Raw genomic sequence first — 24,053 nt, forward strand, 5'->3', positions numbered from 1 at the left:
TGTGGAGCCATTCTGGAACCCTCTCTTCACCCCCCTTCCCACACTGCTGGCCACCTCCAGCCATCCATCATCGCCTCGGCAACTCACGCCTCCCTCTGGTCAGACTAGAGGCTCTTTGAGACACATCCTGTGTCTCATTCATCTTCGTAACTCTCCTCCCCTTCCCCAATGCCTTAAACATAAAAGAAATCCAATTAAAATGTGCTGAGTTCAAACTCCATAACTTCATCCCTGCAAGGGTCAATTAATTTTGTTCATCCCACATCCAGCCTATTTCCACTGCTGAGCACAAGCAGCCTGGCCCAGGTCATGGCCAGTTCAGCCTCACTCAGACCCACAGAGAGGAAAACCACATAGAGCACATGCCCTCTGAGTCGTCAACCAGGAACATGCATCAGAAAATACCCCGAAACTGGCAGGTACCAAGCTGTTCTGTTTCCCGGCCACGGCGATAGACAAGTCAAAACAGCAGGCTAGGGAGGCACACCGAAAACCACAATCCCAGAGAATGGTGAGTACCACGCAAAGAGCAAACAGGTCAGGGAGGGCATGGTAAGGTTATAAAGAGTAACTGGGGGGAAAGGGAAGGGGAGGGAGGAGGAAGTGGCGTTGCAGCTGAGACCAGCCCATAAGGTGCCGGCCACGCAAATCCCCGTCCAGGAGAAGTGGAGGCCGATACAGAGCAGGAAGCAGGTGCCGGGACAGCGTATCTGAGGCTGAAGACTCAGGAGGAGACCCACAGGCTGTGGGACACACCATAAAATTTCCCATCTTAGCCATGTTCAAGTGCACAGTTCGGCAGTGTTAAGTTCACTCCCCGCGCTGTGCAGCCATCACCACCACCGTCCCCAGAACTTCTTCCTTTTCTTTTTGCAAATCTGAAACTCCGTACCTTTAAACCCACAATGCCCCCCAGCCCCCTCCCCTGGGAACCGCAGTTTTTCTACTTTCTTTCTCTAGGAATCTGACTACTCTATAAACCTCACATAAGTGGAATCAGATAGTATTCATCCTCTCGTGACTTCACCTCACAAAACCTCTCTCCTAGTCACCCCTGTTGTAGCATGTGGCAAGATTTCCTTCCTTTTCAGGGCTGAATAAATTTCCGTTGTATGTGTAAGACACATCTCTTTATCCATTAGACCACCTGTGGCCACCTGGGTTGCTCCCACCTCTTGGCCCTCGTGAGTAGTGCTACCGTGAACAGGAGTATGCAAGTCTCTCCAAGACCTTGCTTTCGGTTCTTGTGGGTTGGTAAATTAATTAAACAAGGAGGCCATTAGACTGAAGGGCTTTAATGCCTTACTAGCTTTCAGAAGTAACTCAACACCTAAGCCTATTAGGCCTCAGGGTTAAAAAAATCAAAACCTACAAACAGCCAATAACCAACAGCCAATAACAATACAACCACTGCAGCTACAGCCAATCAAACAATTCCCTTGTTTTGGCTCCACCTTTTCTCTATAAAAGTCTCTCCCCTGTCAGTGGAACATTCCTAACCGTTCCCAGTGTGGCCCTGCTTCCCAATCCAATTTGTGCTCAGATAAACTCTTTCAGCTTTTAATATGCCTTCGTTTATCTTTTCACCATGCATATATGCCCAGAAGTGGAATTTCTGGATCATATTATGATTCTATGTTTCATTTTCTGAGGCACTGCCATAATGTTTCCCATAGTGAGGAGCCTGGATTTTATTGTAAATGGAACTGGAGGCCATGAGGGTTTTGAGTAGGAGAGTGATACGATTTTATTTAGACTTTTAAGTCAGCCCTCGGGCTGCGGAGGAAGATGGGCTGTGGGGTGGAGAAAGGCAGCGGAGAGACGGCTGCAGTGAGAAGGTTGTCATGGGGGCCCCGGAGAGGGGCGGTGAAGAGGCAGAGGCCACATGAGCTAGGGCCAGAGGAGGGACAGAAAGTGGAGGAAAGCCGACGGAGACTACAGGTGGGAAAGGTGTGGAAGGAGGTGCCAGAGTTTCGGGCCTGAGCCCCTGGGTTCACGGTGACATCATTTCCCAAGGCAGAGAAGAGCACAGGATATAAATATCTCAAATAGTTCCCGAAAGGTACAAAAACGCTGCCAGAATGTTTCCCTCCCTGCTCTTGTCCTTTCCACCTCCACCCCCCCCCGCCTTTTTTTTTTTACAATCATAAATCTCTATTTAACCTTCACTCTCTCAGGCTCCCCTGCCTAACTGCTCGAGAACAGCAAATGACTAATGCAGAGGTCACCCACCAGATCAGCTCTGCGCAGCAGGAGAGCAACTGTTACCCTCAGAAGGCACCAGCAGGGACCCCAGCTCCACACCCCGACACCAGGGGACCGCTGGCACGGAGGCCGGCAGCGCCTGCATGCCAATCAGCCATCCCAGCTTATCAGTCAGCCCCAGCACTCAGCAGGATCTTCTGAGACCAAGTCACCCACGGCCAGGCTCCAGGCAGAGAATGACCCTCTCCACTGATCTGGCCTCTTATCTCGGAGAGTCCCCATGACTCCTGTTCTTCCTGCTGGTCTCCTTGTCCCGGTCATATCCCACAGATAAAGGTGACAGCTTCGGGGAGGCCGAGATTATTTTTTTAATCATTCGACAACTGTTTACTAAGCACCGGCCATGTTCTTTGCAATCTGCTGGTATATAAGGGACACAGAGATGGATCAGACATGGATTTTGCCCTTGAAGAACTTTTAGCAGAGACTTCAATTGGCAATAGGAGGCCACACAAGGTTAAATATCAAACAGAAATACCAGAGAGAGAGAGAGAGAGAGAGAGAGAGAGAGAGAGAGACTGGTGTGAGCTGATATCTGTTGCGGGTGTGGGGCGGAGGGGAAGGACTCGTGCTAGCCTTAAAGGAAAAACACTATTTTTGCATACAGAGAGGATACACCAAGCAGGGCACAGTGCTCCATCAAAGGCACAGAGTCAGGACAAAGCAGAGCCAACAGAAGGGAAGTGGGAGGCCGGGGGCAGGGGGCATACGGGAAGCTAACACAGCAATCCAGCCATGAGGAGGTCATGGCTCAGAGAGAGGTAAGAAGGGGAAACCAGCGTCTTCATACCCATTTATGCCAAGCCTCATGCTTGAAGCTTCAAGGCTGTTACCCCAACTCCACCTTCACAAGCACCCCGGAAAGAGTGAGACTGAAGGCATTATTCCCATTTCACAGATGTGGAACTGAGGCTCAGTACGACGACAGCGTCTTCAAGTAGGACTGCCTGCTGTAGAACCTGGCCTCCGGCCGCTCAGAGAGCTAAGGAAACAGTGTTGACTATAAACGCCCGCACACCTCCTCTTTCTGTGCCGTGGTTATTGTTGCTCTGGTAGACTGCCCACTGTCCCCAATCTTTACCCCTTCCTATTCCCAAAGCCTCTGTCACTCTGCAGTTTGTCCCGCCCTGAGGACACCCAGCTTACCACGTGACTTGCCTCGGCCGGCAGAATATGGGCTCGCCCCGACTCAGCCCAGGCCTCCAGAAGCACCGTGGGCTCCCACTCACCGCTGCTGACAGAAGAACAGGCTCGGGGAAGTCCGCCAACCCCAGAAAAACGAGAGCCAGGTGGAGCTGGCCGGAACCCCAGATGCGGCTGGGGACCAAGGCCAGACCAGATCGGCAACATTCTGAAATGTTCCCTGGTTGTGAACCGCTGCTTTACCCCAAATCCCTCACTGTTCAATAAACTCATCTGGAGAAACGGTTTCTTGGAATCTTAACGCCAGTTAACAACTAGGTCTCCTGGTTGCGAATCCCCTGCTTTCCCACTCTCCCACCCGATCTCATCCAAGGGACGCCCTGCAGGCTTCGCGAAAGTGAAGAAAACCTGAGGTGCCAACCAAGTCATTAAGCAGAATAGATGCGGTGGGAAAGCATGAGAGCACGATTTAACCCGGACAATCCCCCCATAATTCAGAGCTGATCTGTCTAAAAGGGTTCCTGTTGATTTCCCAGGAGGACCCTCCTTCTTGAGCAGGAGCCCCGGGGAGCATCGGAGCTGAATCTATGAACCCCATCACCTCCCAAAGGTGTCAGCCCTTTGTACCTGAAACACATGGCCCGATTTCTCCAGCTCTGACTTTGCATTTTATTACTAGGGTATAATATGGTACTCAAAAATAACCTTTTTTCCCCCAAATGACCTTGCACAGTCTCCCCTGCTTCACACTGATTATAAGCCAGGCTGAACATTCCCTTAGTAATATCACTGACTATAAATACTGCTGTCTTTCAAAGATTCTCATCCGCGTGACATGCGAAGGCTGGAAGAGACCCCGGAGATCATCCATCCTGACGCCATCATTTTACAGGTTCGGACACCGAGGCCCAAGGAGAGGAAGTGACCTTCCCGAGGCCACGCAGCCAGTTAGTGGCAGACGGATCAGTGCCGTGGGTAGGGTAGCAGGCCTGTGGTAGAAACACGCGGTAAGCTCCCACGTCTGAGGGAGCCACTGGAAATGTGCCACTCAGCCAACATTCACGAAGACGCACTGTGCCAGCGCCCACGCCCTGAGGCTGGGAAGGGGCTGGATGACAAGAGACAATGACCCCGGTGGAAAGGAAAACGAGACCTCCCTGAAGAGCCAACAAGCTTCCAGACGCCTGGCACCTCAGACAGCTGGCTGAGCCCAGGCCTCCTGAGCAGACACAGCCTTCCTTCCGCAGAGCCCCCAGCACGGTAGGGCTGTGCCGGGGCCAGCTTGTGCCGGGGCCCGAGAGCCGAGAGTTCGGTTTTGTGAGCCAGCTGTCGGTAGCTCAACATCAGCCATCACCGGAGCATTTATCCCATGACAATTGGCGAGCACTGCAAATCAAGGCTGCTGCTCGGGAGCAGGTTTACCAACACAGCATCAAGTCTCGTCCCTCCCACAGGGACAGATGGCCTTTCCTAAAACTGAGAAGCCCCCGCCCCACTGACCAGCATCCTTGGAGGAAGAAAATAAAACAGAATCACCAAGGATGCAGGAGCTCTTCCCTGGATCCCTGTCAAGGCCAGAAAGCCCCAGGAGCCTGGCCCCTGTACTACGAGAACTTGGCTCTAGGTCTTCTGCCCAGAATCCCAGTGACCTGCCCTCAGTGCCCACACTCACCCCTATCTTCAGTCCTGGAGACCTACCCCTGTGTCCTCTGAGTCCTCCGCAGATGGACCAGGTTGGGAACATAGCCAGGAAACCACCCCCTTTTCTCCTTTTCCAACCTGACCTGGAACAGCCAACAGCTGGATTCGTTACCAAGGGGCCCAGGCCTCCAGGGTACCATCAAGGAAACAGAACTAAAACTACCGAACAGCCATTCTGGATCCTGGGCTTGTCTCCTTTCTATAGAGAACACATCCCCTATTCACTGGAGAACTCATGTGAAGGAAGAACTATGAGACTCTGAAAAGGAGCCTACTATGTAGTCAGCATGACCCTCGGTGGGTCAAGCCAATTTTTCTCGTCCGCACCCAGCCACCTCAGCGGGACCAACTGCACAAAAAAGCCAACCAATAACTCCAGTGGTTATAGCAAAACCTCGGGTCTGCTCCAGATGAGGGCCTGAGCCCACGCAAGAGGACCAACTGCAGGAAGGAGGGCCTCAGTGGCCCGTGCGGGGTGCACTGGCCTGAGGCAAGGCATCTGGAACCGTAGAGTGTGATATTATGAGTCAAGGGACATGGATTTCTTGGCAATGTGTCTTCCACCGAGCCAAAAGCCATTCTGACCCAAGCCAATTCTGGCCTTATATTGAGCGTTTTCCTCTTTGCACTTTGCTCCTCTAAACGGCGGAGCCACCAAAGAGTGCAACCAAGCTCCAGGCACCTCACCAAGAAAGAACATCCTCTTAGAACTTCTCCTCTCACCATACTCACAAATAAATCTCAGGGCGGAGAGGGTCACTAGAAGTGAGAGACCTGTCCGCCTTGTTCACATGTCCCCAAAGTCTAGAAAGGACCAGGTACAGCACAGGTACTTGATGAATAGTTGTCAAAGAATGACTAAAAACTAGTAAAAAGAATCCACTTTTTTAAGTGGAGATACTTGTATCATCCTACACAGAGCCAAAAGTCAAAACAGTAAAGGGAAAGATTAGTAGATTTGACTATCTATAAATTCAAAACTTTTCTTACACAAACTACTAAAGTTGCCAGTCATGGTATTACTCCTAACAACAAGCTCCATAAACAACCTCAAGTTCCCACAATAGGGGTATTCTTTAAATTATAGCTTTCTATACCGTAACATACTTTGCAGCCATTAAACAGCAAGCTGTTGGAGGGATTAGCCAAAGAACATATAAGCATAATTCGTAGACACAGACAACAGTGTGGTGATGGTGGAGGGAAGGGAGGGGCTGGGTACAGGCAGGCACAGTGTGGGGGCAGGGGACATGGGGACATCTGTGATAACGTCAACAATACAAATCAAGAAAAATTTGTTGAAAAAAATATTCAACACTGGAAAATGTTCAAATCATAACGCAAAATGAAAAAAGCAGTCTAAGTCAGTCGTTCCGGTAATTCCATTTTATAAAGAACTTATATGCACAGAAAAAACACGAGCGGCCGTCACCTGTGGATACAGAGTCTATGGCTGATTGGTTTTCCCGTTTGGTTTTGCAGATTTTCTGCCTCGAGCATGGTTTTTCTTTGCCACTTGGAGGCAGCACAGGTAAAGTGCTCAGGCCTTGCTTTCAGTCCTGGGCCTGTGACTTCCCAGCCAGGTGACTCAGGACCAGTTTGCTTCCTTTGCACCTGTTTTACCATCAGGTCTATGCCGCCGTGTCGGGAAAACCATCTAAAATCATCTAATATCGTCTCTGACTGGTCAGCGCAGTTCTCAGTGCTAAGTCAAGGCCCTGTAAACATCGGCTACTGCTACAGAGGGTGACTATTATTTACTGCTATAAAGGGTGACTATTATTTAAAAAGAGAAAGCACCTATCTGAGGTTTGGCCTTGGTGTCTAAGGGGTCTAACACAACCTGCCTAGCCACCCGCCCAGTTCAAGGCCAGCTCTGTCCCAGGAGAGCCGGCCCCTCTGGTTGGAGGTCCTCCACCCAGCCACTGGATTGGAGGCTCCGCCTCTCCACCCCTCACCCCACTCTCACCCCGCCCCCCCACCAATATTCTAGCACCTACAGCCAGCACAGAGCAAGACTGCCTCAGAATGTTTGTAATTTCGAAGCCCTCCTAAGCGCCCCAGTGAGGACGAAGCCTGGTCTGGGGGTGTAGAAGGGACATACGGTCACACTTTGCCCTCAAGTTCCAGGATTCACAGAACCCAGAGTCTATACATGGGCACCAGGAAGCAAAAGGAGGCAGCTGTCTTCGAGGTGACCCCCACTCTGTCAAGTCTAGAAGCCAAGTCAGCACAACCTGTCGGACCCCCGAGGCCCACTCTCCCCGAGGCGGCGCCTGAACGCAGCCACCAGCCCTGAGCCACCAAGACAGGACTCACTGCAGGCAGCAGCCCAGAGCGGGGTGGAGGCTTCCTAACCAACCACCACAAAGAAGCTGGCTTAAGGGGAGTCATTCCCGCCTCCTAGGATGTGGCCTGTCTGCCTGAATCCCACCCTGAGATGCTGATTTTCGCCTCCCTGCACGGAACCTTTTCTCTACCCAGGCCCTCTTAGCCGGACTCTGGGGACAGGAGCTGCCATGGGCTCCCTCCGACTCAGCACGGCGCCGGCCAGTCCTTTCAGCCCAAGACCACTCCCAGGCCATGACACCCTCTCTTCAAGAATCATGTGACCTACAAACCCCTCTTTTAATCTTAGCTGACATCCCCACTGCGGCACGCTGTCCACAGGTTGTGACACCACGTACCAGCTGTGCCGGTGGAACTGGCTGCCGTACCTAAGCTGCAGAGACCACCAGATGCAGGTAGCACAGCCAGGAGGGACCAGAGAGGGAAGAGCACTGACACCCCCCACCCAGCCACACAGCTGTGCCATGAATCTGGCCCAATGAGGAAATGTCCCCAAGGGGGCAGCCCTCCCTGTTAGAGTCTCCTTGGGGAGGGAAGGGGCATCTTTCAAGATTTCACAGATTAAAGTGGCAATGGTAAGGGTTTGTGTAGCCTTCCCTTCCCCGCCGGGGCCCTGACACACTTTCCACAGAGAGCATTAGGAGCTATACCTGCAGAGTGGTGTTCACCACTCAGCATCATTCCTCCCGCTGCCAACTGCCAATCCGGGCAGGAACTCCATCTACCCGCAGGGCACCCCAAAGCCCCACCTATCATCTGGCCCTATAACCTGCCTGAGTCAGGTAAGGGATGAATGGGGGCTTAAGACACCTGGTGGCAAGAGAATAACTTCACAGTCAGACATCTGTGTGATCCTGGCCAAGTTACTGAGGCTTTCGGGGCCCAGTTTTTCCATCTGTACAGTGGAGAAGCAGCAGCCCCACCCCACAGGGTTACAGCGAGATCTCACTTAGTGAACGACCTAGTGAGAGGGCAATCAACCATGGCGCTGTCATGAACCATTCGGGCCTCCCCGGCCACACCTAGCACACGGCGCCACCACGTTCTCCACAATCAGGTCCGTGACATCAGTGACCACACTGAGCGCCCATCCCCTCCGCCTCTGCTGCCCTGGCCTCCCGCCCCACCAGGCGTGCTGGAGAGCGGAGACCCTTCAATATTTGTTGAAGGAATGATTTAATGAATGCCATTTGGTCTCCGAAATGTGCCTTCTGTATTTTATCATTTTGTGAGTTATGTGGTATTCCGTGACCTTTTGAATTTCCATGTAATCATGCATCTAGATTAAATGCTGATTTATTTCCATGACCCTGAACAGCACACAGCTCCTTTCCCTCCTTATCATCCTGCCTGTGTGAAAACAAGCTCTTACCCTCTGTGTAACCAACCACGACACAACTCAGGGGCTTCAAACAGCAGTGTTTCATTTCTCCAGTTCTGTGGGCTAACTAGGTGGTCCTGCTGGTGGTCTCACGGGGTTCTAAGTCAAAAGACTCAGCAGCAGCAGGGCAGCCCCACCTTCCTGACACAGCAGCCCCGGTGGCTCCAGGAGGCAAAGTCAGAAGTTTCGAGACCTCTGGACCCCAGGCTCTGACACCAGCTCAGTATCCTGTCCATGACATTCCTCGGTCAAAACAAACCCCAGAGCGAATACAATTATTTTCAGGGGAGAGGAGCGTGGAGGGAAGAATAGATCCCATCCTGGATAGAAGGAGCTTCAAAATATTTGGGCCAAGTTTTCAAACCAGACCAGGTAAATGAAATACACAATCAGCCCACGCAGCACACATCCCCACTGGATGTGCCAAAAAGTCAGGAGTATCTGACATTGGAAAGCCCATTTTTCCCACACTAGGAACCTTCACGGCCATGCAGGGTTGCCTGCAACCTCCTCTCTGGGGGGTGACTTCCTGCACTTTCATTTCAAAGTCGTCTCTATGTTAATGACCCTCAGGTATAGACCCCCAGCTCAGCTCCTGACTCATATCCATGTCTTGACTTCGCTCCCCAAACTTGTTCCATCACAGTCTCCAATCTCAGGAAAGGGAATCAGCAGCCCCTCCAGGTGCGCAGGCCACAAGCCTAGTTTGTCCTTGGCTGCTCCCTTTTCTTCACCTCCCACTTTTATTCCATCAGTAAATCCCATCCGCTCCAGCAGCAAGCCCACTCTCAGCTCCACTCTGCGTCCGTTGCCTCAGGCTCAGCAACCAACCACCACAAAGAAGTTGGTTTAACGAGGCTGGAAGTCTGCAATCAAGGTAAAGACAGAGCCAGGGTCTCTGTAATCCGCAGGGAGCCTCCTCCTAGCTTCTGGTGGTGGCTTTGGCATTCCCTGCCTCGCAGATACATCACTCCGGTGTCTGCCTCTGTGGTCACATGGATTCTCCCTTTGTATCTGTGCCCAAATTTCCTCTTCTTCTAAGGACACCCGTTGTATTAGATTAGGGCCCACCCTAATCCAGTGTGGTCTCCTTTTAACTTGATTGCACCTGCAAAGTCCCTATTTCCAAGTAAGGTCACATGCATAGGTACCAGGGGTTAAGACTTCAAAATATCTTTGGGGGGCGGATTATATAATTCAACCCATACCAATTGCCAGAATCCCAATCTAAGCCACCATCATCTCTCACTGTAAACACCTCTTTACTAGTAAATCTGTTTCACCCTTCACTCCCTATAATAAAACCTTGGAACAAGATCTAAACTCCTTGCCTGACATTCAATCAAAGCCCAAAGCCATGGTCGGCGCAGCCTTTCCCAACATCATCCCCCATCATCGCATGGTACAGCCACATCTAGTGCCTCTCTCTTGCTGTCAAGCGAGGAGCCCCCCCTAAAGGGAAGGCCTTTTCACTAGAGGCTTCCCGTGCCTGAAATGCTGCCCTCCCCCCATTCAATGAGTCGCTCCTCTTGTCATTCACGAATAGGTTTAGACATCACCTCTTCGGAGGTCTTCCCAGTCGTTCTCTCTCTCATGTTTCCTAAAGTGACTCCTCACACAGTACCTATCTCTATGTGGTTTGTTTCTTCATTCATTGAGTTACTGCCCATCTCCCCACCACCAGCAGGATGTAAGCAGGGGCTGGGCCTCCATCACGGCTGTTTTCCACACCTAGGACCGTGCCTGGCACAAAGTAGGTGCTCCATACTTGCTGAAAGAATGAACTGATTCTTTTTTTTTAAGATTTTATTTATTTATCTTTAGAGGGGAAGGAAAGGAAAGAAGTATCAATGTATGGTTGCCCCTTGTGAGTCCCCTGCTGGGGACTGGCCCGCAGCCCAGGCATGTGCCCTGACTGGGAATCGAACCGTGATCGTGTGGTTCGCAGGCCCGCGCTCAATCCACTGAGCTACACCAGCCAGGGCAGAATGAACTGATTCTTGATTGTCAAGTCCAAAGGACAGTTTTCCATCTTTATCCTATAGAACCTAGTACATTGGACAGCATGATCCCTCCCTCTTCTTGAATCTCTACCATCCCCTCCCACCACCAGCAGACCTCAAGGCCAGAGCCTCCCAGTTCTCCCTCCTGTAACTTGTCTCCTTTGCACACTCCTCTTCCTCTGGCTGTGCCTTTAATGTCAGTAAACCTTGGGGTTCTGTTCCAGTTCCTGTGGTAGACAGAATAAAGATCTCCCCAAGGATGCCTATATCCTAATGCCTAGAATCTGTGTTGGGGGGGGGGGTGGTGTGTGTAACCTTCCATGGCAGAAGGGACTTTGGAGATATGATTAAGGATCTGCAAATCAGGAGATCATTCTGGAATATCCAGGTGGGCCTAATGGAAACACGAGAATCTTTATAAAAGGGAGACAGGAGAGTCAGAAGAAGACATGATGATGAAAACAAAGATAGGAGTGGTGTGGCCCTGGGCCAAGAAATGTAGGCGGCCTCTGGAGGCCGGAAAGGGCAAGGAACAGAGTCTCCCCCAGAAAGACCCACAGCTCTGCCAACACCTTGGTTTTAGTCTCTTAAGACCCGTTTCAGACTTCCGACCTCTGGTACTGTGAGATACTAGGTCTGAATTGTTTTCAGCCCCCAAGTTTGTGATAATTTATTATAGGAGTGACAGTTCTCTTCCATTCTCCCTTTCCCTTCCCCCCGGCCCCACCCCATGTCCAACTGACCTCTAAGTCCTGCTATTTGATCTTGAAAATGTGTCCCTTTCTCTCCACTGCTTCTATCATAGCCTTGATTTTCATAATATTCGTCTAACTGCTCTCCTGGCCTCCCCCCTTAAACCCCTCAAATCCATCCCCCACGCTCCAGTTTTCTTTTTAAAATGCAAATATCGTACCACACCCCTCCTGTCTACATTCCTCTGGGTTAAAAACCAAGTTGCTCAGCAAGATGTACAAGGCTTCTCTGACTGCCTCCCACCCCTATCACCGCAGCCTCACCTCTTCTTTTACACCCATCTTTGCACTCCCCCCAATGCACCCCTCGGTTAGGAGACAGAAAGGGAAGGAGGGAGGGAGGGAGGGAGGGAAGGAGGGAAGGAGGGAGGGAAGGAGGGAAGGAGGGAAGGAGGGAAGGAGGGAAGGAGGGAGGGAGGGAGGGAGGGGAAAGGAAGTGAGGAAAAAGGTTGGTTTCACTTCCAGGTCTTTCCTTCACTCAATTTACCTCCCTAAAACCCCAATCCAGCCAAGTCTCAAAATCAAGGGGAGTAGAAACAACCCCTCCATATTAAGACACTTGCACACATATATCAGCAATTATACTTCATTACTCAGGACATACCTACCCCAAAAGTGCAAAAACCTCACACCCCAACACGCAGTTCCATGCCAACACTCACTCCCTTGCCGATGCGTCCACCCACAGAAACACACATTCAGGAGACAGAGACGGATGCTCATTCAACAGCCTTCGCATAACTGCCCTTAAAATCCTCTCACGCAGACACAGCCTGAAGACATAAACGCCCAAAGCCGGGGAAGCAGGTAACTGCCGTGGCTTGGGAGAGACACAATACCTAGATGAGGGAGTAGGAATGGATAGAGGAAGGCGGAGGGTAAGTGAAAGGAAAGAAGAATGACCATGGGAGAGTCCACTGGGATGTAGTCATTCACCACCATCCCCAAAACCCAACAACAGGCGAAATGTGTGCTGAGAAGTAGGGTACCAAAGTCCATGGTAGTGTTAGCAGAGGTAATAATAATAATAATAATAATATTAGCAGCAGCAGTTAATATTCCAACAGTGGTCATTATGTATCAGGCACAAGTGTTATACTCATATTAACTCATTGAATCCCCATTGCGATCTCATGAGGTGGATGTTATTATCCTCAATTTATAGATGATAAAATGAGGTCCAGGAAACTTAACTGACACGTACAGAGTCACATTGCTAAGAAGTGGCGGGACCTGGATTCCCATCTGGGCAGTCAGATTCCCGTCTATGTTCTTCTCCACCTCCCAACACAAGAGCCTGCCCACGAGGGCGCACATGCCACTTGGAGCTCACGTGCTGGGGCTGGCACTGCGTGTTGTCTTTCCTTGGAGAGGCAATAACAGTACTCATGGGATGGACTCTGACCTTGAAGTCAGGCTGACGGGGCCCAAATCATAGCTCTTCTATCCACTACTTGTGGAAACTTTAGCAAGTCTTCCATGTTAACCTCTCCAAGCATCGGTTTCCTCATCCATAAATGAAGATGTTACTATCTACTTTGTCAAGTTTTATTAGAATTCAATAAGATACTGTATATAAAAGTGCAAAGTACAATGCTTGGCATACAGTCAGCACTCAATAAATAAATCCCTTCCTCTCCGACTGGGGTGGCTCAGTGGACTGAGTGCCTGCCTGAAAATCAAAGAGTCACTGGTTCAATTCCCAGTCAGGGCACATGCTTGGGTTGCAGGCCAGCTCCCCAGTAGGGGGCGTGCGAGAGGCAACCACATATTGATGTTTCCTCTTTCTCCTTCCCTTCCCCTATAAAAATAAAATATTTTTCTAAAAAACAAATAAAGCCCTCCCTTTTGTTGCTCCAACAAATAATTACTCTTCAAGTCTCTAAACCTAACACTTTCCAGAAACATCAGAAGAATGATCACCAGTTATGGCTCTCAGGCTTATATATGGTTAGCCCAGCAAAGGATTTTAAAAGACATGGTCACTGGGCAGGAGCTACATTATGGCCACAAGACAAGCAGCTCAGCACATAGTAGGTCTCGCAGTTATGTCATCCCAGCCGCTGAATGCATAGGAATTTGCTACTGCTTAGAATCAAGGCGGCCTCAAAGTGCTTGAGACCTGCAGAACCAGACTTCCCCAAGGCAGGGCCCGGGCGATAACTGTTTAAATTCTTGCACTCCCTCAAGTTTGAAGACCACTGCATTTAGAAATAAAGAGACGCCACATTTCCCAACAAGATGCATGGCTCAGGGGTGAATGAGTTGACCTGCAATGCTGCCAACTTCGGAGGTTTCTCTTACATGAGACAGGAAATAAACAAAGGCTGTGTTTCTGAAACTGGAGCGACGTGGCCCTCTTAAGCCAGGATGTCCAATTCGTCTTCCAGGGGAAGCCATGGCATCTTCCTCGCCCAGATTTCAGCAGCCAGAAAAGCTATGCACAGCAAGGAACAGGAAGGGTGAACTCACCAGGTCTGGCCCTGGAGGACAGAGGTGGCTGAGGCAGAGGAGAACACTCCTGGGGACAGAATCCCTGACTCCAGCCTGGAGGGGTGAGGAACACAGTCCCCGCTGACCCTCTCCTCAGAGGAGTTGCAATGGAACTGGGAGGGCAGCAGCGTGGCCCACGGGAACAGAGCAGGTGGTGGCCCACTGGCCTTCATGGAGCATGAAGATTGACTTATGCTGCACAGGAGCCAACCTTCGCGGTACAGGCCAGGGTGAGTCTTGCTGGCTGACTCGGTGTGCAACCAAAAGTGACCTTAGAATAATTTCTTTAATAATAGCAATTATGTCAGAGCACAAGGTCAAACACTAACTGAACACCCCCAAAACAGGCCCAGCATTTTCTCCACCAAGGGCCAGGGTCATGTGTCCACCCTCCCCTGCCCAAGATCCTGAGGCTGGTTAACAACAGAAGACAACTCGGGGGGAGCGGCCCACTTTAGACCCAAAGGCTCCCACACGGAGTACTCGGACTTCCAGCAGTATTTGTGACTCTGAGTCATGTGCAGTAAGGACATGGTTGCCCCCTAGGGGTGCATTCTCCTGTGCTGACTACCGGAAGCTTGAGATCCTTCCAGCTCTAATCCTCGCACTGAGAATATCCGGGGAACCACCACCCAGCCAGCACCTGCCCACCCAGACTCTGTGCTTCACTATGTCCTGTCTCTAACTTGGTTCCAGAATGTTCCTTCAGGAGAGAAAAAGTAATTAGCACACTTGTTGCGCCTCTATTTGTACTTCTTCTCCCACAGCCGCTGGGGAGAGATAAGAAAAAACTGTGTCTTTATTGGACAATATGTGCTAGCAAGTAAAATGAGTTCTCATCATCCAGTTATCTCACCTACAGAGCTGGATGCTAGCTAAATACTAGATAGAATTCAGCAAGGTACCAGCTAGATTCTAGCTAGTCAGCTAGCATTCATACACACCTTTTCTGATCATTAACAAGTTGATGAGAAGGTTAGAATATAAACATCAATGCAATTAATGCATTTGTAAGTGTTGTATATATTAAGGGAATTCTCATTTTCATATATTCATCTTGTAACCAACCTAACCTTTAATACTCTGTATGTTAGAGCTCCTAAAGTCTGAACCCTCACTCGTTAAATCTGGGCTTTAAACGGCTCCTGAATGAACTGTCAGGCTTCCTGATGAAAGTCCTGTTTCCCTGAGAGCATTTCTTCATTTATTCCTGCCTCCCACAAATATTTCTTGAAGACCAACTATGGGTGAGACATGGTGTCTGACTTCACGAAGCAGACAACACAGGGGAAGAAACAAACAATAAATAAGAAAGCAAACAGGTAAATAACATACTGTGTAATTTAGGCTATGCATGAAAGAATCAGGGTACTCTAACCAAAATAAATGGGGAACACCCCAGTAGCAACAAGCACACCTGGAGCCTAGATCTTGGTCCCTAATGCCATTCCCCAAGTAACCAGGGCTCCTTGGAGAAATCGCTTATTCTAGGTTTGGCACAGGAAAGAAACATGATCCTGGAAAATCATCAAGGGCCAGAAAATAAGAAGGTGCTCAAAAGTAAAATACTGTCCTGGCTGGCGTAGCTCAGTGGATTGAGTGCAGGCCTGCGAACCACATGATTGCAGTTCGATTCCCGGTCAGGGCACATGCCTAGGTTGCAGGCCAGTTCCCAGCAGGGGGCTCACGAGAGGCAACCATACATTGTTACTCCTCTCCTCCTCTCCTTCCCTTCACCTCTAGAGATAATAAATAAAATCTTTAAAAAAATTTTTTTAAAGTATAAAACTACCTACATTGATGGGGCGAGGTCGAAGAGACACAGGAGCCAACTGAAAGAGCTCCCAGGAGCCAAAGCTGGAAAAATGGGAGCAATAAAATAAATAAGATAGTATTGGCTTATAACCCAAAGCATAAAATAAATATTCATGAGTACATCTGGATATGAGCAAATGATTGACTATACTGAAAAGTGGAAAACAAATAAATCACCCATGTAGAAGAATTCCAAATAACTTATATACTGACAGATGTTCTACCCTCAAGGAGAGGTCCCCTGACTCCCCGCTCCTCAGGCGTGGGCAATGCCTAGGGACTTCCTTCCCAAGAGAGTATGAAAATGTGAGAGAAAAAAAAGAACTTGTCAGGAGAGCGATCTGGCAAAAACGACTTCCGCCAGGTGAGCAAGGTCAAAACCAACAATCATAAATCATGTTGCTAGGATGTGTCCTTAATATAATGTGCTGAAAGGGGGCACTTTACCTGTGTGATTTTCCTCCCAAACCTATTACCCAGTCCCATCCATCAGAAAATAAAGAACAGACAAGTTCGCATAAAGGAGCATCCTACACATTTCCCAACCAGCGCTCCTCAAAACTGTCAAAGTCACCAAAACCAGGGAAAGTCTGAGAAACTGTCACCGCCCAGAGGAGCCCAGGAAGATGCGACAACCAAGTGCAATGTGGCATCCTGAATGGGACCCTGGAACAGAAAAAGAACATCCAGCAAAAACTAAGGAAATATGAAAAAATATGGACTTTAGTTAATATTAAAATACAAATATTGGTTCACTAACTGACACAAATGTACCCAGCCCATACAAGATGTTATTAGTGGGGCTAAGAATTCTCTGTGCAATCCAGCTCAATTTTTCTGTAAATCTAAGACTAGTCTAAAAACCAGAGTCTGTTCATTAAAAGAAATAAATAAGTGGGGAGGGAAGTCTAATTTAAACGGAGTGGTTGGAGAATGCCTCATTGGGGAGTCACTTTAAACCTGGACTCAAAGATCCAGATCACACGAGGAAAGGAGAAAGGATGTTGAGAGCTTAGGAAATAGTATGTGCAAACCCTCCCGCAAGGAGGAGTCGGAACCTCTGAGGCAGAGAGAGTGTGAGCACGCCCGAAGCACCATGCACACAAAGGAGAGGGCTGGGAAGGGAGGCTGAGGAGGAAGGGAGAAGACCACTCGAGACCTCGGCTCGTCCACAGTAAAGAGACGTGTCTGGCCCTAAGCGCAGCGGGAAACAACAGAAGGAAGGAGCTCGGTACCACCAGCACAGCCACCTCACCCAGCGCAGCAGTGTCCGTACGGCCTGGGAACATTTGAATACGTTCCCCCATTTTACAGACGTGAGTGGGAAATGAACACTGACAATGGAAACTGGAGGTCTCGGACACATTTGGGCAATGATGGAAGCTATTAGGCAGATTGCAAATGTGAAACTAAACTCATCTTTGGATATTCACTGGCTTTAAGTTGACTGGGGGATTAATTGTGAAGGAAAAGAACAAAATTAACATCTCAAATACGTCATGGAAGATTATGTCTAAAAGGTAAAGTTTAACTTGGGCATTCCTAATCTGCCGATCTCTAGCAACAAAACCCTCTTTAAGATGTATAAGTAAATAATCTTCTGTAGTGTCTTTAGGGATGAGAGAAAGTGGGGAACTGCTGTAACGCTGTCTGCACGTAAATTTTACCATTAACAGCTTGATTAAGGGGAGACAATACTCTGAGGAAGGTCATGTTTATTTTTTTAATGCCTTCCTTTCTGTACCCTGTGCCCCAAGGTCAAAATTAATCCATATTCACACCCCAAAGCACACCCAGATGCATTACCCTCCACAAGAGAGAGAGAGACAGACAGACAGACACACACACACACACACACACACACACACACACCCTCTCACCCTGAGGAGGCGGAGCCCTGGGATCCACCACCTGGGCCCGCCTTCTCCCTTCCTAAGTCCAGTTTTGCCAGACCTTGTGAAGAAACTGGTAGTCTGTTAAATAAATTCTCTATAAGGATGCATATGGCTCTTCCTTAAAAATCTGAATTTTAAATAAGACCTCATGAAAATAAGAAAACCTTAAGCCAAGAAACGAATCTTACTAATATACATTTTAGGAGTTCTGCCAGTCTGGTAGGAGAGAGATTTTGTAGAATGGAAATGTTTGGCAGCCCCCTTTGGTTGTACCATGTGGATGACCAAATTCTGTGTCAGCACAGAAAGTCGTGTTATCATTAATAACTCCACCTGGTTTCTTCAGTTATTTCTATGGCCTTTTCACCAAACCATATTCCGTCTTGTTTTGTTTTGTCTTTTATTCTCATCCAAGGACTTTTTCATTGCTTCTGAGAAAGAGAGAGAGAGAGAATGGGAGCAAGCAACATCAATTGGCTGTCGTCTCAAATGCACCCCAACTGGGCTTTGAATCCTCAACTTTTGTATGTCCCCTAACTGGGAATTGAACCTGTGACCTTTCAGTCCATGGGACGATGCTCCAACCAACTGAACCACACTGGCCAGGACCCATTTTGTGTTTTAAGAAAAATAACAACAGCAACTTTGGCACTATCAGAAACTCCTAATAAAGAAATGGCTAAATGTTGATTAAAGTATAACATGTTTATTCTCAGAGTTTTAAAATGTGCTCATTAGCAATGTGTCAGAACTATCTGGAAGTTGGAAATATAATGATGATGAAGTCAGACCACATCCTCACTCTTGAAGAGACTATTTTCTAGTTCAGTCTAGTTAAAACCAAAAGTCCAAGAGAAAATTGTAGGCAGGCCTGAAACATTCAATAGGAACTTAAGACCCACCAATTAAGGACAGAAATGCTGGATGAGTTAAGAGTCCCCTTTTCTTAAGCAGAGAACTCCAAATGAGCAGTAAGGGTTCAGGTTAGAAAGAGCTAAGGAAATCCTCAGTCAAAAAAAAAAAAACTATGAATAGAGCAACAAGGTGTATGTTAAGGACGATATGGGCCCTGGCTAGTGCGGCTCAGTGGGTTGAGTGCTGGCCTGCAAACCAAAGGTCGCCAGTTCAATTCCCAGACAGGGCACGTACCTGGGTTGCAGGCCAGGTCCCTGGTTGGGGGCCTGTGAGAGGCAGTCAGTCAATGTTTCTCTCCCTCTCTTTCTCCCTCCCTTCCAATCTCTCTAAAAATAAATAAATGAACTCTTTAAAAAGAAAGATGTTGAATTGCATAAAGATAAATGTTAGAGAGAATCAGAACTTGTTAAAATGGAGCTCCAGGACAACAGCAAATGCAGGTGTAGACGGGAGCAACCAGGAGCTTCATGCATTGTTGGTGGAAGCATGAAAGAGTGGGATCACTTCCAAAAACTGCCAGTTTCTTTGAAAGTGAAACATGCACTCACCACATACTCCAACTCCTAGTTAGTTACCTAAGAGAAATGAAAGTCGATGTCCACAAAGACTCACACACAAAATGTTCACAGTAGATGTATTCACTAGAGGTCCAAGCTGTAAACTAGCCAAAGGTCCACAGGCAAGGAAGTAGACGAGCAAATTGTGAAATATTCATGTAATGAAATAACAGTCAGTAATACAACTATGCATGATAAGGATGACTCTCAAACAATTATAATAAGCAAAGAGGCAGGTCACAAGAGAGTACATACTGTATGTTTCTATTTATATGTAGTCCAAAACAGGAGAAACTAATCTATACTAAAAAAAAAAATCAGATCTGTGGTTGCCTACAGCTGGGAGATTAATGAGGAAATTTATGGGTGAGAGAAATATTCTGCTTCTTGCTTGGGGTGATATTTATACCCAATGGTCAACACATTGAACTGCGACACTTCAGATCTGAGCATTTTATCACATGTTAATTAAAACCCAATTGTTTTGTTTTGTTTTGCATTTAACTTGTAGGCTGCTTTAACATCAGGTTAACAGTAAGGGGCACAAAAATATTAGCAAACACCTTAGTAGAGGGGGCTGCTGTCTTAAATGTTAAGACCACATGAAGTCTTGGTGGCTATGGGTAATAAGAGGTTGGGTTAGACTGGTCCAAGATAACTGTGGCGAAATGCCTTTGAGATTCCAAAACAACTTGCTCACAAGTAACCTTTTTTAAAAAAAAAAAAACAGTTCCCTGATAAGTATTTACTGAAGGTCTACCAGGGCCAGGCACTGAGATGGGTGTTGAGTCCTCGGCCCCAGTTTGGATGAGCTCCCATTCAAGTGAAGGATGGGATGCCAGCTATGAAACACACAAAAATGCGAACGTGTTCATTTCAGATGCTGACTGATCGACACACTCAATTTGAACTTCAAAGGTTGTCTTGCTTTTAAGTTTATTTCTCATTAAAATACAAAGGTGGGAGACAAAATGGCGCCACCGCATAAAGCAGGCAGGGCCGTGACTTCGGAGCCTTTGCTTAATTGCTCACTCCAATTCATAGCACAGAGCAACCTTCCAGTAAGGGTCCGTTATCATCATCATCATTATTACGATTTCCCTCTTCTCCCTTCCCTCTCATAAGTAAAACATGAACTCTGACAATATATGTGCCATTAAAGACATGTACAGAAATATTCATGAGTTGCATTCCTAATAGCCCAAACTGGAAACGACCCCAACAGTGGGATGGAGAGATCGTGGTATATTCGGATAACAGAATTACTTCCCCGCAATAAAAACAACTGCTGCTACAAGGCAATTAACAACTTCGACGCATCTAATCTCACAGACATAACATTGAGTAAAAGAAGCCAAACACATACAATATAACTTCATTTATGTGAAGTTCAAGGAATAGCAAAACCAGCCTATGGTCTTCAAAGTCAGAAGGGTGGTTACGTTTGGCAGGAACTGTCAACTGGGAGTGGCACGAGGGTGTCTCCTTACATGTCAGAAACATTCTTTACCTTGATCTGTGTGGCAGTGACATGGGTGTGTACATGTGCAAAAATTAATTTGGCTGGCTGTTCGCTGGAGACCTGAGCACTTGACTATATGTCCATCGCAACTCGATTGAAAAAATGAAGATTATAAGTGCAATTAAGTTACACAAAGAAGTACATTTAGAAATATGAGTATTCCTTAGGGACTATCACAGTTATTTTCATCCACCGATGGTACCGTGAATGGAAACGCTGGACCTCGTCTAGCAGAAATAGTTCATTCACTGAGTGCACATTTCCCGGGCATCCCCCAGCTGCCAGGCATCATACTAGGCGCCCAGAACACATGAATGAACATAATCCCCATCCTTAAAGGCATCCCTGAAATGAGCAACCAGCCATGCAACCTCCTACCCGGGGGCAGCTGGTGGCAGCTTCTGTAAATGTGGCCAGAGGGTCCTGCGGGAGTTCGATGACTCCACAGGAGAAACCTTAGACCCCAATTCATACCCAGTAACTGAAACATCGCGTGGGGCCATCCCTTTCTCCTGAGGAGCAATAGGAGCAACAGGGGCGACACGTCTTCTCAGGTCGTGGAGTTCAAGTGCACTTGACATTTCTAGGTCATTGGTGGTGATGGCAAATGCCTTCCTGGAGGGCTCCTCATTCGTGACAACAGCAGAGGAAAAGAGGCTGATTCAGAGAGTGTGGCCCAGCTTCCATCCTGCAGAGGGACCCAACCGGCGACCCTTTGTTCTCCCAGTGGTGGCAGTGGGACAGAAATCATGAAACACCTTGAGCAGCTGCCCACCGCCCGGGTCCTGGGCCCCAGGAGTCTGCCCTCCAGGTGGTGCAGGAGCTGGCCCCAATGCAATATTAATGTAGCAAACATGAAAAACTCTTTGTTCTTGCCTCTGGTACGAATGAATATTTCAGCACATTTCGAGTGTTATTTCAAAGGATCCAAGTTAATTGACGGTATGTCCAAAATAGCCCCGATCGCCTTGCTCACTGCAGAGCAGCATTTTGTACAACGCCGAGTGGCAAAGATGGGCACGTGTGGGCATCCCAGGGCCGTTTTGCCTTCCTGAAGGGGTCTGAAGAGGACCCAACAGATTTGATCGCCCCAGAGCTAAAAGTACAGTGCCCCTCTCAATGACTCCTAAAATTATTGTAGTTCTTACTCCTGAGGCCAAGCAAGCAATTGTTCCTGACTTCAACACTGACAAGACCAGAAAGGAGGCCCAAGGGACTCGTCGTTGGGAACTAGACCTGACCAAAAAGAAGGGTGACCAGATGTCCCCGTGGCCTAGGACAGTCCCAGTTTACACCTGTTAGACACATCAATAGAGCCTTCGCTAATTCTCAAAGGTGTGCTGTTTTGCAGTCATACGGTCACCGTATAGCTGGTGAACAGCAATGACAGGCCTTTGGGGGAAAGGAACCAGGGTCCCATAACATCCTGTGGTTCACCCTGGACCCACTCGGATCCCAGGGCCACCAGACCCTGAGAGGAAAGACAGTGCAAAAGGCATTGGACCTCAAACATGAACTTCAACAAGCAAGACAAAAACCTCACCACCCACGGAGGCCAAAAGGGCTCCGCCCTATGGATGTGCTACGAGTTTCCTCAAGCTGCCTTAGCAAATTCCCACACTCTGGACGGCTTAAGACAACAGGATTTTCCTCTCTTCTAGTTCTGGAAGCCAGAAGTCCAGAACCGAGGTGTCGGCAGGGCTGGCTCCTCCTGGGTGGGCCTGCTCCATGCCTCTCTCTCAGCTTCTGGGGGTCCGCCAGCAGCCCTTGCATCCCAACACCCCCATCTCCACCTCCATCTGCACACGACCTTCCCCTCGGTGGGCCTGTGGGTCTCTGCGTCCCTGCCTCCTCTCCTGACAGGGACACATGTCCTTGGATTTGGAGCCTGCCCTAACCCAGGGGGATCTCATCATGAAATTTTTCATTACATCTGCCAAGACCCTTTCCCCAAATAAGGCACCTTCATTAAGTTCCAGAGGTTAGGACTTTGGTGGGGTCACCACTCAACCCACTAGAGGTGTTACAAAATAGTGCCTAGGTGAGTCAGAGCTGGCCAAGTAGCATATTTTTCACAAAGCACAAAGGCTTTCTAAGCCAAATCTGGGGGAAGGAGGAGGACTCAACTCCCTGATGGAGAGAGGGTGCAAGTAAACCAAAAGCCTTCGGCGTGGAGACACTCTTCTGCGGCTGATTTTGTGGCCACTGTGTCCCAGGCATAAAGGCGGGCACAGGTGACGGTCATGTCTGCAAGGCCTGCCCTGGTATTCACTGTTGACAGCCTATGAAACTCCAACAGTGTCACGGGCCTGAACGTGCCAGAACTGCATCTGACAGGAAGTCAGCTTGGTCCTGACGCCTTCATACATCGCACTTTTTAGTCATCAAATATACTAACTGGCCCCTCACACACTTGGTGGGGGATACCAAGGAGCACAAAGGGCCCCCTTCTCAGCACAGCCATCAGGAATGATGGATGGTTTTAATCTCAAATCCCCCCAGGGTATTTGTACACGGAGACCCCACCTGAACATGTAAATTAAACACCAACCACCAACCCAACTTAGCGTGTCCACTCTCCATCAAATGCCTGCTGCTATAAACAAGACATAAGATTAAAAATTAAATTAAAAACATAAGTTCCTATGGAATCATCTTCCAGGACAGGTCACTCCTCTGATCCAAAGCATCACGGGTTGCCCACTGCTATAGCAGTGGTTTCCCAGTGGGGTTCCACAATGCCCAGAACAAGGGGACCGGAGTGGGGGCGGATGGAGAGGACTGGGTCAGCCACATTCCATGGGGAAGACATTCCACATTCAAAGGGCACATCTCAAAGGCTTTTCACACATCTGTCCCTGCCCAGGACCCGGCTTCATCTCTCCTATCCTGCTGCATGCACCACTACCCACCCCGTATCTATCCAGTGTGCCAACACACTGCTTTTCTTAAAGCCTTGGCTCACACCATTCCTCAGCTACGAATGCTCTTCCAAGTCCTGGCCACTCCCCTACAAGCCAGGGGTCCTGTCAGACACCCCTCCTCCATGTTTTCTTTCTCCACTTCAACCCAAGATGGCCTCTCCCTTCTCTGATGATTTGATCACTCATTCCACAAAATCGTCTGCTAGTAAATGTCTTAGTCCACTCCTGGTGGAGGCAGACAAGCCCAAAGCCCTTCGGGGAAGGTGCTCTCTCTAGCTTGAGTGGTAGCCTCCACTTAGCAGTCACTCAGTAGCATCTACAAGTTACCTGAGGGTCCA

The sequence above is a fragment of the Sturnira hondurensis genome, unplaced genomic scaffold, assembly GCF_014824575.4.
Source record: "Sturnira hondurensis isolate 20B ecotype Veracruz unplaced genomic scaffold, ASM1482457v3 Scaffold0006437, whole genome shotgun sequence".
Lineage (NCBI taxonomy): Eukaryota > Metazoa > Chordata > Mammalia > Chiroptera > Phyllostomidae > Sturnira > Sturnira hondurensis.